The sequence below is a fragment of the Anser anser genome (assembly GCF_964211835.1).
Source record: "Anser anser genome assembly, chromosome: 1".
NCBI lineage: Eukaryota > Metazoa > Chordata > Aves > Anseriformes > Anatidae > Anser > Anser anser.
This window is the reverse complement of record NC_139720.1, coordinates 142,512,298-142,528,412: the sequence shown is the minus strand read 5'-3', so window position 1 is coordinate 142,528,412 and position 16,115 is coordinate 142,512,298. Positions and strand designations below refer to the sequence as shown.

At 42.3% G+C, this 16,115-nt stretch overlaps 1 protein-coding gene across 5 annotated transcripts in view; it reads right to left on the bottom strand.

The window, feature by feature from the left end:
- NPAS2 (neuronal PAS domain protein 2) overlaps positions 1 to 16,115 on the bottom strand; it is a 100,907-nt gene that overhangs the window by 57,439 nt on the left and 27,353 nt on the right. For 2 of the 5 annotated variants that reach the window (XM_083820586.1, XM_083820587.1), the window contains exon 2: positions 11,617 to 11,715. The exons of the other annotated variants lie outside the window; for them this stretch is intronic. The gene's annotated coding sequence lies outside the window, so the exon portion shown is untranslated. The remainder of the gene's footprint in view (positions 1 to 11,616; positions 11,716 to 16,115) is intronic. 5 annotated transcript variants of the gene reach the window in all.

The following is a 16,115-nucleotide window of genomic DNA, read 5'->3' as shown; positions in this document are numbered from 1 at the left end:
GTTACAGAACTGGAGTGGCGGGTGGATTAGTGAAAGCAAACAGGTATGTCTGAGGTACCTATGCCTTCTTTGTCCTTGCCTTCACCAGCAAGGTCAGCCAGGCCTATGTGTTGGAGGCAGGGCCGTGGAGGAGCAGAAGGACCAGCAATGATGAGGGAACTCGAGGGAGCTTGAGGAAATTTGCCCCATACAAGTTGGGGGGGCCTGGTGGTCAGCCTCCACTGGTGCTGGGGGAGCTGGTGGTATCCTCAACTGGGCTGATTTCTCTCATCTTTGAGAGGCTGTGGAGACTGGGGGAGGTCCCTGATGACTGGAGAAAGGCAGATACGCCCATCCTTCAAACAAACAAAAAAACAGTAATGGATTTACCAAGTGTAAATCATGCCTGAGCAACTTGATTGCCTGCTATAACTGACAGGATATGAAGGTGGAGACAGAGCGGTCTATGTCATTTATGTTGGCTTCATGCTCAAAGGCAGGGCTGCTATCGGGGGACACAGATGGTAGGCCCCGAAGCGCTTGCCCCGTGAGGAGAGGATGGGGGAGATGGGCTGGTTCAGTCTGGACAAGAGATGGCTTTGGGGCATCTAACAGGCCCCCAGTTCCTACAAGGAGTCAATGAGGAGCTACAGCCAGGCTCTTCCTGGTGGTACAGGGTGGGAGAGCAAGAAATAATGAGCATAAATTGAAAGAAGAGAAGAGAAACTTCTCATGAGGACAACCCAGCAGTGGAGCAGGCTGCCCAGAGAGGCTGTGCTGTCCCAGTCCTTGGAGGCTGTCAAGACCCGATGGGACAGCCCTGTGCAATCTGTCCTGACCTCAGAGCTGCCCTGCTTTGAGCAGGAGGTCGGACTGGACACTACCTGAGGTCCCTTTCAACCTGAACTGTCCTGTGATTCTGGATCTACTGAGCTGGCTACCACCTGGAACATCCTCAGTGTATAAGTCCCCCTGGATAAGTTCCTATAAAACATATGTTCCAGAAATCTATTTTAATATGTTTTTGCTCTTCTGTGCTACAAATAGCTTGTGCACTGTCTCCCCTACACTGACATCTCTCCTGCTTCATAAACCTGGCATCTAGGAGAAAAAAATCTGAGATACACATCTTAACATTGCATGTCTGTATGTCATGTGTCTGTCATGTCATTTTTAGACATCGATTTAAAAGAATACTCACTTTATAATAGAATTACAAAAGAAAAAAAGAAAATGAAGAAAAAGGCCTCTCATAAGAACAGCCCTTGACTGAAAAAAAAATTATTTTTCTCTCTCTCTACTTCTCATGTTCTTAATCTGTTTTAGGTATTTATAAAACTTTAATCCTCACAGTATCAAAAGTCCCAAACGTACAAAGACTTCAGCATGTACTTAACTCTACACTGCTATAAGAAGTCCCTCATGGATGCGTATCTTTGCAAAATCCAGGCCTAAATGTAGAGGTAGATCTGCACAAATTATTTTGCAATAAATAAAACTAAAAAAATAAATAAATAAAGCCCTGAGACCTTCCCTTGAAAATGGACTCAGTTATAAAATATTCTCAGTTGTAAAAATCTGTTAAAGTTTATCTGCTTCTGCAAATATTTAAGTAGAATAATATAATATTTGACCTGTGATTTTCTGATGGTCAAACACTCAGCCAAAGCAGGCAAACTGGCAGAATATATGGTTATAACACTCTAAAGATTTATTTGTCAAAATCTCAAGGATTGTTGTTTTGTTTGGCATGAACTACCTGAGAAAAACTAACACAAGCAGAAAGTCAGCCTTTTTTGATGGGACTGTTGTCAAAGTTTCTGTCTTTTCTTTTTTATTATTATTATTATTTTATTTATTTTTATTTTTATTTTTCCCAGCAGCAATAGCCTTGACAAGATCTTTTTAATCTTTTCCATCCAATTAAACAGGCTAGAGTTGCAGTACAGTGTAAAGCAAAATATCCAGGAGCTGAAATAGGATGGTCTCATCCCTCCCAATTTTTTGTTTGTTTGTTAAATATTTAGGGATGGCTCTCAAAGAACCAAATTACTCTTCTGTTAAAGGCTCTGGGCCTAGGTGTTCAGAGAATTCTGAACCTGTGATAACACTGCCAAAATTTACACTGGCTACGATGGTGTCCCCTTTGCACATAAGATGTTGAACTATGAGGCCACATGTTTCTGTGGAGAAACAAGAAAGGGGAAAATACACCAGAAACTAAACATGAAATCCAATTTCTTTCTAGGCTTAGGTGTCTAACCTCATGTGGCAGCTCCCTCTCCACTGAGTAGGACTTGGGGTGAAGGGTCGTCCTCTCTTGGTGGCCTTGTCTTCTCCCTGCCCTGGTAGCACCTTGCTTGCTTTCCAAACCATCAAGAACCAGTGGAGCCATCTCCATGAGGTGGAGACTAGGACTCAAGGCAGGCAGTGAGTGTTCTCCTTGGCCTCAACCTCATGGACATTCCAGCCTGGTGACACCCACGGGGACTCAGCTGCTCTGCCATTGATGGAGGCTGGAGGTGGGAGGCGTGTGGCAAAACCACCACTGCATAGAGCATGCAGGAAGCAACAGCTTCCCTGCCCTGTGCCAATGCAAAGCCGTGGCCTAAATCTGCTGCTGTACAGGGGAAAAAAATCCCTACACAATATGAAGAAATAAATACAGATATCAACACCAATAATCCCATCACTTTTGTGTTAACAGCTTGATAACATATCTGCTTATAACTCACACACTGCACTAAATTTTCTGCTCTGTAGTAACTATCATACTCCTGTCAGCAGAACTAAATATTTAATCATCTGGGGAGATGAATCATGAAAAGCTGTTTTGGGGAGATATTTTTAAATGGACGATTTGTTGTAATTTAATTTTGAAAACTTGCTGTCTCTCTCTTCTCTCGGGAGGGACCTTGTAAGCCTGTGACCATACAGGCTATTGCCCTGTACCACCTGCTGTCTCCCTTGCAGGTGATCCGTGTAATCTAATGGGTTTTAAGGTCATCTCTGACAAGACCAAGCTCAGTCTGGCTGGGCACGGCTAAGCCTAGAGATACAGAGAGGCCAGAGACACACGCTCTGCCTGGTTGCATGGACCTTGGAGCTGGATACACTCCAGTTGCAGTTCCATAGTTTCACGCCCAAGTCCGTAAGCCTGCTGAGAGTTCAGACACAGCATCAGACCAAGGTTGCATCCATGTTCTACACCATCACCTGCCTTTGTGACCTTAAGCCCCTCCTGCCACGGGCTGAGCCATGCTCCAGCCCCAGTGCCAGCATGTCCCCAACGACGTGCCAAGCACCGCTGTTCCCAGCCTGCTGCTGCCACCAGCGGTTCCCGTTTCTACACCGATAAAGTTTCTCCAGCGTGATGCAAAATTCAAATCAGGTTTTACAAAGTGAATCTCTGAGGAAAAGGGATAATTATTAAAGAGCTTCATTAGTGCTTTGCAATCTTAATTATGATAATTATATTTTTGTAGCTAATATAACCGAACTCCTGCTTTTAAATCCCATTAATAAGCATTTTTAATCCTTCTCCTACTGGGCCAACAAAACCATAATGTTGAACTCTATATTTACACAGGGCACTATTTAATAAAAATGATGCACTGTTTATTTAGGGCTTCCATTCCCTTTTATCTGCACTTTGAACACGTGCCTTCTCCCGGGACGCAAGGAATAAAGGAGAGCAGTAAAGATGAACTCAGCGGCTTGGGCTCAGTTTCTCTTCCTGGCAATGAGAGAGCAGGTGAGCACCTCCATGGATGGAGCACCCACAGCTTCTCTGGGCAGCCTTTTCCAGTGCCTCACCACCCCCTGAGTGAAAAATCAGAGGAGTTCAGACACCATGGGGAGCCCACCTGGAGCTTGCTGGCAACCACATCCAACCCACTGCCCTTCACTTTCCATGGTGCTGCTGCAAGGAGCCAGTGGAGCCCTGCCTGTGCCTGCCCTGGATCAAGTTCTTCAACCAGTGTGCTCTGAAACGCCTCACCTCTTCCATGAAAGCAGCTGGCATTGGCCAGCATCAGCAAGCCAGATGCACTGCAGGGGTATGATTTAATACTGAAGCCTGATACACCTATTTCGTCTTCTTTCATTAAGCTGTGGGTCTTAATTGATGGTCAGAGCCAGGGGAAAAGGTGGCAGCTGGAGGGGAAGGGTCAAAAGAAATCTCAGTAAAATAGGAATGCCTAAGTCCACAAACCATTCATCCAGTGCGTGAGCTGGAAGAGGCACCTACCCACCCAGCTGCTGGAAATCTTGCAAGGTGCCAGCAAGTGACACCAGTATAAATGGCCTTTTCTGAGTGCAGTTTATAATCCCTGATAGAGGAGAATTTGCTGTGTCCTACATTATAAACCACCCACTACCACCCAGTTGCAATGGACTAGCGGATTTTTTTTTATGTCCGATTGCAGCCAAATATTTTACAGTTACTGACACAGAGTAAAAGATCAAAGGTGGAACAGCATGCAAATTCAGATATCTCAATAAAGAAATGAAAACAATAAAGCATGTATTAAATATTATCTGCCCATTAATCTCTGGAGTAAATTCAGAAAACTAATTAAAAGCTTCTACACAGATAAATGATAAGCTTCTTTATTCAATGAGCTCAACATATGAACAAACAGAGGTTTGTGTTGATATCATCGTTATTAGCAATTGCATTAAAGCAAATGATTTTTGCTGTGCTACTGGGAATACAGTGATTTGAAAAACAAAATGTTAGGAGATGAAAAATTCAAATCTTCTCTGTACTGAACATATCGCATTTCCTGTTCTTTTTTAATTTTGGGGGCTGGTAATAATAACTCTTATGGGTCAGCATGACAAACAAAAACAATCAAAAAAAACCCTCAAACCATACACAAACAACACGAAGAAGAGAAAAGACTGAAGCCTGTGCAGAACCAGCAAAAATCTCTGCATAATCATTCTACGGTGGAAGGCCAGCTTTATTGGGCAACCTTGCCTTCCTGCATGGGAAATTTTCTAATTCATCAAACCTTACTGCACCTCGCGTCTCTTTTCCTGCTACCGGCTTCACCACTGGCAGGGGATTTTGTCTGAATTTTGTCGGGAGGTTTTGTCTCCTCAACCGTAATTGATAGATGTTCTATTTTTGTGGTGGAACAGCTCTGCCTTGCGTGACGTGGCATTGCAGTGCTGCATGGGGAGCTCGCAAGGCAGCCAGCACTGCTCTCCCGGGGTGCTCAGGGCATAGCCCCCCTTCCAGGCAGCTCTTCTGGGGGGTGTGACTTGGGAAAGGGGAGTCCTGAGCGACACTCAGGACTCGAATACACAATTCGAGTTGTGTACAGGTCAAGTTGTGTATTCAATATATACACAGAGCCTGAAATAATTAATTTAAATACACAGCTGGTCCTGAATCAGGTTATTTAGGATCAGTCAAAATGGCCTCAGAAGCTGCGACATCCTCCTGTGGATCCTATACATGGAAATACCTTGGAAGACTTGATTTTGCGTTCCAGTGTCCCTGTGCTGCTTAGCATAAAAACAGCTTTAGATTGATGAAATGGGGGAATGAGAGCAAACTATAACTGCTTTTGTTTATATTTTTTCATACTCAAGCATCTCCCTACTTCATATTGTATATTAAACTCTCGCTATTGACTAAAATGAAATCGAGGTTTCAAAATGTCTCAGCCTAATATCCTCTTGAACACAGGCTAAATGCAGGACATAGTCCAGAGAGTGTAAAGTGCATTTAAATTTTAGCATATTCACTCAACTGCTGTGTTTCAGAAACACAGAAGTCATTAAAAGCCCCATAACAAAGCATCAAATTATGCCTCTGCCAGATATTAACTTTGAAAAGAAAGAATAAAGGCACTCTGAAAACCATAGTGAAACAGCAATATGCTGATTCACCTCATGCTCATGTGCTGTGAAAGTTAGAATTGCAAAATAATATATCTTTTCTGTGCCAAATGGTAGGAAAGCATGTTTTGGCTACAATGGGTGCTTTTTTTTTTTTTTTCTTTTTCCATTCTGAATGTACATTTACCCTTTCCACTTCCAGGAAAATCTGCTGTCAGAATGATAGGGTGACGTACTACTTTATTTGTCATCTGTGTCAAATATTCGTACAGACACACAAAGAGCGTGTCCCAAAAAGCCTGAGTTGTTGCACACTGCTACACATCATTCTTAATTACCAGGGGTAAAAAACATGAGGGGGGAAAAATGACACAATTCTAGATCTCTACTCACGCTGAATCACATTTTGGTTCAAACACAGTGCCGTGGCCATTACTGGAGCACCACGGATGGAAAAAATAGGACTTGAACCTTCGATACACCATGAGTTTTGCAGGTAATCTAAAAAAAAATCAGAATTAACTACTCTACTGAAAGGAAGGTACTTTACAGTGTATCTATTCTGCTGTGACTTCAGCTCTCGTCAGCATACCTGATCTGGCTTTGAACAAGCAGTGAGGCAGGAACGTGGCTCAGTGTAGGTCTGCTGGCTTACATATTTACGCAGCGCCACCAAAAAAAAAGAGGAAAAGAGAAGGAAGCATGTGGCAGGGAGCCCTGGCCGGGTCCTGTGCTGTGGCTGGTGCTGGGTCAGGCCCTCTGGCTCACAGCCTCGTGTGAAACACCCGGGAGAGGCAATCGCAGGCCTGTGGCTCAAGATGGGGAGAAAAGGGAAAGCTCCCAAAATCCACATAAAAAGGTATCCTGAAGGCAGTTTTGGGAAACCACAGGAGGAAAAGCTTTTGTCATGGGATGGATTGGGATGTTTGGTCAGAGAGATACTATTGCTGCTCCTCATCTGGTGGGTTTCAAGCAGTCTCAAGGGCGTCTATAGGAACTGAAGCAACTTTAGTGTCTGCAGAAAAGACAATTTATAGAAACTGTGACAAAAATACCATAAACTCAAATACCACAGCACTTCACTTTATTATCATACATTTTACTGCCACACTATTATAGGGGTATTTGAGCATGGGGATTTTTTCTTTTAAACAGAACAACATTTGGTTCCCCTTGGGTGTTTTTTTTCCCCCTTCGTCTGCCTGCCTTTGGATAATTCAAAAGGCAAGCTCCTGAAAAAACTTTTCTGCTGGTTCCTATTGTTTCCTACTTCAAGTTAAAGAAAAAGTACATGATGTTAAATCTGAACACCAAGACTTTGTGAATGTGTAAACTTCAGAACTCCAAACCTTTCAGACTGTGCCAATGTAAACCACCTAAAGTGCAGAGAATTAAGTACACTTTATCCTCTCTGTCCATGATTGAATGTGTTCCAGTACTCCTAAAATTGGCAGCAGGGAGTCTCTCAAATCCCCCAGAGCAGAGTGGGGCTTTTTCAAATGGGTATGAGAAAAAGAGGGAGATCCTCATCCAAATCTCAGTCCCAACCCTGTAGCTCTCTCCTTTGAAAATCGTCATCTTTTGCTTTTAACATCCTCACTCTCAAGGACATGGGGCAGAAAAAGAGGAAACCTACCTCTGCTGAGTGAAACACTCCGTATTCCCTTAGTTCCCATCCCCTTAGTTCTTGGGAAGATAGTGCAGAAATGTTAACGAGCACTTTTGAGTGCCTATATCACCCACCCTTTTACATGTTGCTCCATCAATGTCTAACCAACCTGTTGTCTGGTCCAACCCCTGGCAGCTGAAAGGGCTGAGATGCACATTTGGGACCCAGCACCCCTGGCCAGCACCTTCTCCCCTCCACAGGCAGTACTATCCCTGCTCCCCTTTCTTGCCCTGGGCCCATTGCGTGTCTCAGAGGCTGTGCACCAGCAAGGCCATAAATAACACGTCGCATGTGTTGGAGATGGGTATCTGGGAGCCCGTGAGTGTTGCTACACCACTCCAAGCTGTACGTATACGTTGGCCAAGGGGAGGTGGAGTTTGGCTGCCTGGGTCTGAGCTGGTGCTGGTGAAGGGAACCCCAACAGAAAAGCCAATAAAAGGCTGGCACTCCTTTGATCTGCTCCCATCTCTTCATAACTTGGAAACGTTTCACTGGAATGAGCACCTTCGGTTTGTCCACTGTCTAATTCCAGGCTGTTTTAAAACTGACATTAGCCTGAGAAATAATGCCGAGTCTTAAACTACACTGTGAGGCGTGCAGTAAATTTTTAGTCAGCTAAAGAGCGAGGAATGAAATGCAAGATAATGTTTTTCCTGATATATTTTTTTCTCTCTCTTCATGGAGATATTGATGGGAAGGATAGTAATATTGCTGCTGAATTCTGACCCGCGTCGCTGTAAAGATGGATTATGTGCATCAGTCCAGCAGGCAGTTCTCTCAATCTTGCTTCCTCTGCAAATGCAGTTATCTGGCTCTGGCACTTTGCAAAATCCTCTAAATTACTATTAAATTAAATACTTTTAATTTATGGAGGATTTTAGCTGAACTCATATTTCTTTCCATTAATTATCAAGTATTTTACTGACTCTGTGAAAAACATTAATGAATCAATCTAAATGAACTCCCACTTTCCCCCATGAACTGGGGCTGCACGTCATCAGTCACACTCCAACCTGAGAAGGTTATATTTCCCTTGGATTCATCACTAATCTCATTTCGAATCATGTATTTCTGAGTGGGCTCAGGACAAGATTTTCAAACATGGGGTTTTTAAGCTAGTGATGGGAGTATGTTTAGCTGCCTGAATATGCAGATGGATTTTCAGAGGTCTTCTGTGATTTGAAACAATTGTCCTTTAGCAATGTTAAGGTTGGCTTGTTTCTCTCTCTTTTCTTTCTTTCTTTCTTTCTTTCTTTCTTTCTTTCTTTCTTTCTTTCTTTCTTTCTTTCTTTCTTTCTTTCTTTCTTTCTTTCTTTCCAGAAACAGTAATAACACTAGTTATCTTTCTGCTAAAATACAACTCCTACTGTCTTCTTAGACTCCATGGGGCTCTGGGGAAGCATTGGTGGAAACGCAGGTAGAAATAAATCACTGGAATTGAAGGACATCTGGGTGCCTGAAAGTGTAGTTACGTGACTAAATACAGATTTCAGTGCTGAACTCTCGGCACCCAAAATTGAAAATATTGGCCTCGATTCACAGTGCTGGTCTTCAGTGTGTCTTAACACGGCAAAAAGATCTGCAAGGGTCCAATGCAGACAAGTCATATCCCAAAATATAGACTAACGAGGACTGCTTTACTGTAGTAAAGCAGGCCGGTGAGGTATTCAGATGCTGACAATGCTATCAGGGATATTTTTATTGCCATCTCAAAAAAAAAAAGTGTTGCCCCAGAGCAAAAAAGCAAGTCTGTTATTTCACAGACCAGTCAACAAATGTAGATGTTCCCATTTCATCAGTGTTTCATCCGCTGTTTGCCAAAACCAACACAAATCTTGGCAAAGGAAGGTATTTCGTGAAGTTATGTGGACTGACTTAATGTATTAATCTTTACAGTGACACAGATTATTAGAAACTCAATGATATGTGGAATGTTTTACGATGTGCTTTCACTCTGATAAATAGCTAATCACCATATATTTGTGACAACAGAGCATTACAGGAAGCAGTGATATGTGTTCTGAAAAACACCATTGGTCCTTTTATGCCCTCTGCATAATGCCCTATCATCTGCGGTGCTTAACTTTGCAATGTTACTTTCAAAACCACCTAAAATGTTCATTATGAGAATACTAACATTTGTCAAAGCCTCCTTTCTGGTCTTTTGTGGTGGTGGTGGTGTGATTTTTTTTTTCCCTAGTAAAAGTGCATTACATGTTATTTGACAGCTGGTAATTGTATGTGTATTGAATTAAAGCATTGATTTTAATTTTCAAAGTCAAACTCGCCCTCTTTTAGCTGAATGAATTGCTTTTTTCATTAGAAAAAGTCTTGGTACTGGACTTCGGATACAGGATCAGAGCTTATGCAGCCTGTCCCCAGGGATATTTTCTACTGCTCTCTTTTTGAAATATTGAAAGATTCTAACTTGCCCATTACCCAGAAAAAAAAAAAGAAAAAAAAAAAGAATATAAATCTCTGAATGGCTAGCACAGCTCCTAAATTCATAGCTAGCTTTCAGCTATTTTGTGTTGTATTCCAATTCCCTGGCTGCTGGCATTTTTTCAGTCATACAGGATAAGTCAAAACAGGCTGGGCAAAGCTTGTATGAGAAACCCTGAAAGAAAATGCAGGTGCTGCTAGGAATTACACTGATTATGCCATGGATAGGAATCTATCTTTGAATCAATGGTAAGGCACATTTAGAAGACTCCCTGGGAAACAGAGGCTCTCTGACCCTTTCCCCCATATTGTACTTTTCATAGACGCAGGTGCTTTGCCCTCTCTAGTCTGCTCCCGAGGAACTTAACTGCAGACCGAAGCAGTCAGTGTAATGTGGAAACCATAGGAGGAAAAAAAAAAAAAAAAAAAAAAGGATCATAGGTTGTCATCCCAAAGAGATGTTCAAAAAAAGACTTAAGCTTTGTGCCAAGTTTCAGAAGACAGGCTTCTTCTCCTGCTCTCTCAAAACCTAATCACCATGAGCCAAGTCTCTGACCTGTTGCTCTTATCATGCATTCAAAGACATCTGCTGCTTCCTTATTCTTAGACTATCAAACCAATTATCTCTGCCTCAGCCTGGATTTTGTCCCGCTCCAGTGCTCATGAAGCTATTCAGCCTGCCCTCTCCTCCGCTCTCTTCACCAGGGAGCCACCGCCGCCTCCTCCTCCTCCTCCCCCTCTTCCTCCTCCTCCTCTTTCTCCTCTTCCTTCTTCCCTTTCTCTTCTTCTTCCATCTCCTCCTCATCCTTCCATGGCGTGGCCCCATCCAGATGTGGCCGCCTCCAGCACACAGCTGGGATGCAGACACGAGGCCATTCTCTGCTCTCACTCACATCAGTGAGGAGCAGCAGTAAGTTCCTTGAAACCAGTGGAGTTAAAGCCCTGTAAACCTGACCTGGAGTTACAAACTAGCACTATACACCGAGCCACTAAAACAGAGCTGGAACAAGGCAGCGCAGCAGCTGCCGCCCTTCCACGAGCAGGTTTCCTGCTGATGAGGAGCCGTGTTTCGGATGAGGAGTCTGCCCACTCGCACAGCTCCAGCCATACTGCGTGTTGTAGACATGACAATTTGACTGGAGATTTTCTGCCATACCATGGCTTGTACTTGTGGGCTGAACAAAGAAACTCTCGGCAGAGTTTAAGAATTTATTTAAATATCATGTTTTGATTCCTCCATGTCTCAAGATCCTGTATGCATGCCATAGCTTTCCCCTCTTTGTCTAGCAATTCACTGCCTTCCCAACAGGCATGATTACAAAACCTGGCAATAGCATTTAATTCAACCCAAATTTGCCTGTCTCCCACTGAAAAAAAAAAAATTGCATGTGGAAAGAAGCTGCTGATGTTCTGTCTCATGCATTTTTGCAGCTCTGCTGATATCTGTGAAAGAAAACGCTAGTCCACATTGGTTACTCCATGTCTTTTTTGCTCTAAGACCTGTGATTCTTTTTGCAACCGTGCATTAAAATGGGTTTTCTCCGAGGCATAATAAAAATATCACAGTAGTGACATACATCATCTTTTGGGCGCCATGTTATGTGATGAAATTTTTCATGGTACACTTAGTTTGCATTTGTCCAAAGTAACTGAAAGTGAGAATGCGCACTGACCTGCTCCAGAGCAACCGTATTAGCCACCAATAATGCAGACGATCACATGCGTCAATTTGACTCTGTGCAGCACAGTGTGTTTATTATTTCTGCAATAAACTGTGGAAGAAAATAAAGTGTGAGAGCATTTCATTCACGTCCAGCTGTCCTATTGCTATAGTATTGCTTTAACAGCAGAAGCAAGTACAGGAATATATGCACAGGTCTTTTCTCGGTCTGGCACAGGAATATACGCACAGGTCTTTTCTCTGTCTGGCACAGATGTCTGTTTTAAAAACCACTTTTTGGTTTTAATTCTTATTTTAGTCAAACCCTCTATAGCCTTTACAAATGGACTGTGTTGATTTCTTTCTACTGCTTCCACATTTAGACCACCTACCACTACACTGCTTCCATTTCAATGTTATAAAATGAAATAATGGTTCAGGAACTGGTTGCATATTTGAGGGGTACCTGCTTTTCTGCAAATGAAGGGAGCAATTGATGCAATCTCTTTGCATCATTTTGTTCGTTAACAAATATATGCCCATAAAAACTGAGGGTGTGATAATGGATATGAAGAGGAGATTATGCACATTCAAATATTTCTTGATACCAGAATTTGGGAACCCGACACTAATCAGAACCATGGCTGTAATCAGGACTTTCCGAGAAGCCAATGCTCCTTGGAATGCAAAGTGAACCTTGCAGAAAAGCATAGGATTGTTATTATACAAGAAATAATAGGATGATGGCTGATCTTTGTGTGAAAGAATCATGATCATTACTGACCCTCGTCCAAGGACAGCCATGAAGAATTTGGGGAATTAGTGTCCTCTTCAAGGAAAAAGGCACTGGCTGCTCTGGGATGATGTGGATTTTGTATATGGTTCTTTTGTCCCTAAGATTACACAAGCTTTCCATCCTGGTCTTTGCAAAATATTAAAAGATTTTAAATGGGCTTTGCCCCAGAGAGACAGATTCCAAAATGCTGTTACACAAATAAATTGATGAATGGGATGCCTATATATCATTTATTTCCTCTTGGAATTGGTGACCTTCCATCACTCAGTAGTTTCCTTCACACTCCCTCACTTGTGAATTATAAGTTAATCAAGAGTACAATGGAAACGATGCATGCATAGCCTGCTCACTGCATTCATCTCTCTCCTCAGGGTGGATTACGGATGTTAAAGTTGTAATGAGCTTTCTTTTAGGCCAGTTTTGACCTCAATTCTGACTTTACCAGCAAAAATTTCTCATATGAGATTATGCAAGATGTTTTTAGAAAATACAGTGGGATCTGTAAAAGGGGTTATGAAGCACGATTAATTTAAAAGAGTATAGCCTTGCTTTTAACTGCTCTATTTTGGGGCAGCAGGCTACGTCATGTATAATTTAGACTGAGAATCTTCAAATTCATTGTTTTAACTTGGTCTCCAAGGAACCAAAGTCTAACTGTTTTTGAAAGGATGTTTATTTCTAGGGATCCTCAGTCCCAGAATTCACAAACCCGAAATGACAGCCACATGTGGCTGATGGGAAGAGGTCTCTGGCAGGTCTCAGGTAGGGGAAAGAGGTCTCTGGCACTGTGCTGACATGCTACCTCCTGAAGCTGCTCCTGGTTTTGCCACACAGCGTGACTTTGATGCTATTTCACACTTACCGGTGCAGAGGAAGCAGGATTTCAGCATGTGGCTCTGTTTTGCAGAGCCTAAGACTGAGCCTGTGGGACTTCCCCTCAGAGGGGATGCAGTGCATCTGCTGCAAGTATTTATTTTCAAACTACACAGATACACAATGCCAGTGAATGGAGTACCAGGAAAAACTATTCTCACACAGCTGATAATGCAAGTGGTAACAATGAAGGAATTATTCTCATTATAAAGAAGAGTTGATCTGAAAGGTAAAGAGAGGTGGTAATTAATTTCCCTTAATAGTCACACTGGGATCTCCTGTAGTGTGCGGTCTGATGTTAATAATATATTTTCCCCCCTATAATTAATGTTCATGTTCTGTTCCTGGGGGACTCGTCTCCACTATCTTCAGCGTTGTCATTACTTAAGCATGCACAAGCAACTTTAGCACCTCAGTTGATGCAATATCTAATTCAAGCACTGCCTCCCTTGCCCCTGTCTTACCTCCTGCCAGGCGGGTGGCAAATGCCGTCACTGAAACATGCAACCTCAGGAGAGCTGAGAAATAATTAGGCATTTTGCCCCATTTCAGAGGAATGCTAAGTTTTAAAGAAAACAAGAGGATAGCACAAACAGTGGAGGAGCCCCCTCTGCCCGTCCTGCTTTCTGAGGCTCTTCTGCTCTCTTTCTGAGAGCAGCCCATGGCTCTTGTGTGTGACGGCTGCTGAGGGCATGGGCAGAGAGCAAAGCCATGGCAGAAGCAACTGCAACTGCACTCCTGCCGGCTGTCAGTCTCTGGTGTAAATCAAAGCCTGTTTGGAATAGCTGCTGTATGCACCAGAGATCAATCAGCATCTGAATTGCTGTAAGATCCTCTCCCTAAGGCATGCTGGATGCTCCTTAGCTGCAAACACAGGCACGATTCTGACCCTCTTTGGAAAGAAACAAATCCGAGTGATGAGTGCTTCCTCACCAGAAAGAGCAGAAAGGCAAAAAGCTCAGAAAGGACTAGGAGAGTAAGTTCTGTGACATCGTACCACTTTCCCCTGGTGTTTTATACCTGTTTCTAATATAGGGTTCCTGCAGGACAAAGATGCCATGGAAGCGATTATTTTTCCTTTACCCATAAATTGCCTTGTGCCTGCCATGCACTATGCATGCTGATGTACATTCGTCATGTTTTAGAAGATTAGGGAGGATGACTCTCAACAGACATGAAAGAAAATTGGGAACATTACAAAAGTGCATTTTTTTTCTGCAGGACAGCAGAGATGCATGCTAAGGGGAACACATACAAATATATATATATATATTTAAGGGATGCTATCTTGTACAGTTGGACAAAAAGTTCCCAAAACCAAATGCACACTCCCACCACAGCGTGTCCAGCCCCATGCACTCTCTGACTTCTGCCACACAAGTGTAACCTAACCAGAGATTTAAACTAAAGGAAATTTAAATTAAAGGAAATACCTGCACATAGAAAACACAACAGATTTTCCGAGGCATTTCTTCCCTTTAAGGTAAAACTGAAACATCTATAGTTTTTATATTAAAACTTATTTTTATTTACCTCTTTATGAATAGGAACAGTATTATGCCTAATTTTGTTTGCATATATCAAATTCTCTAGATTTTCTCTGAGAAAAAGGGAAAAAAAAAATCCTGGCTTTTGAACACCATCAAAAAAGCCTGGTATTAAAGACAGAGCTGTAATGCACATAAAGTACTTCTTGACATTTCTGGCTAGTTGACATATCTCTAAAGCAGTAAAATGAATAAGTAAATAACTAGAAAGACAGAAATAGAGACTACCACCATTACCAACCCATTAGCAAGAGGGTTCCAAAGATTTCAGAGATACTATGTAAGCAGATTTAAGGTCAAAATGCACAAACCCATACAGCACAAACCCATCTTTCTAGAAGAAATGTTTGCAAACTAAACATTTGTATGCAGGATATAGCTAACACAGCATAGTGACTTCATAATAACCTAACTGGAAATAGTTTATTATGTGGAAAGTACTTTGAAGGGTAAAGTTTCAGCAATTATTTCAAACACTGCACTTTTTTTTGCTCATTCTGACAAAAGATATCTTTCAAATACATTCAAGCTTTTCTCATGATTTCCAATTTTGTTTCTTCAACTTTGCATTAAAAAAAAAAAAAAAAGGAGGACAGAATGGAGAGCAGAGATAAATCTTTTTGTTGGTTTCATTACCTGTACCCCAATCTTCACAAGTCTAGGCCTTGCACATTTAAACACAGGTTAGTATGAAGTGTTATTTATAAATCATGGATTAAGGAGAGGACTGCCAATCATGTGATAGCCTTTTCTTCCTGAAAAATTGTATTTTTTGATTTTTAAGGAAAACAGAGACACTTTCTGCATCCTTTAAAGAAATCTTTGGGATACTGGCTTTATGGAAAACCAGAACTCATCTTTTCTTTACTGGAATAATTCAGATTGTCTGACTTTTTCAGTAAAAAAGTAACTACCAGTGAGATACTTAAATATAACAAAGGATTATCCCCTGTTATCTGCTCACGCAGATTCCTGGTTCTGGAGACCAGCAAAGGATGGAGAGACCTTGAGTGGTTGCTCACACTTTTTAGTCAGAAAGCTTTATTGGGCTTTCTCCCCTGAACTGTCAGGAGATGCTGAGGTGTTTTACCCGTACTTTCTAGCAAAAGAGCCCTGGTAAAGTCACGTAGTGGAGCTGCTTCACTCCTGACCTCTCTGGTGCTACTGGAGATCTTCCAGCACCATGTCTGTGGTGCCCCATCCCAGCCTCACACAGGGAAATGGTCCTGCCAAGGGAGAGTGGCAAAGAAGCTCTGAATACTGCTCTTGACAAATTGAGGAATGCAATACTGCTAC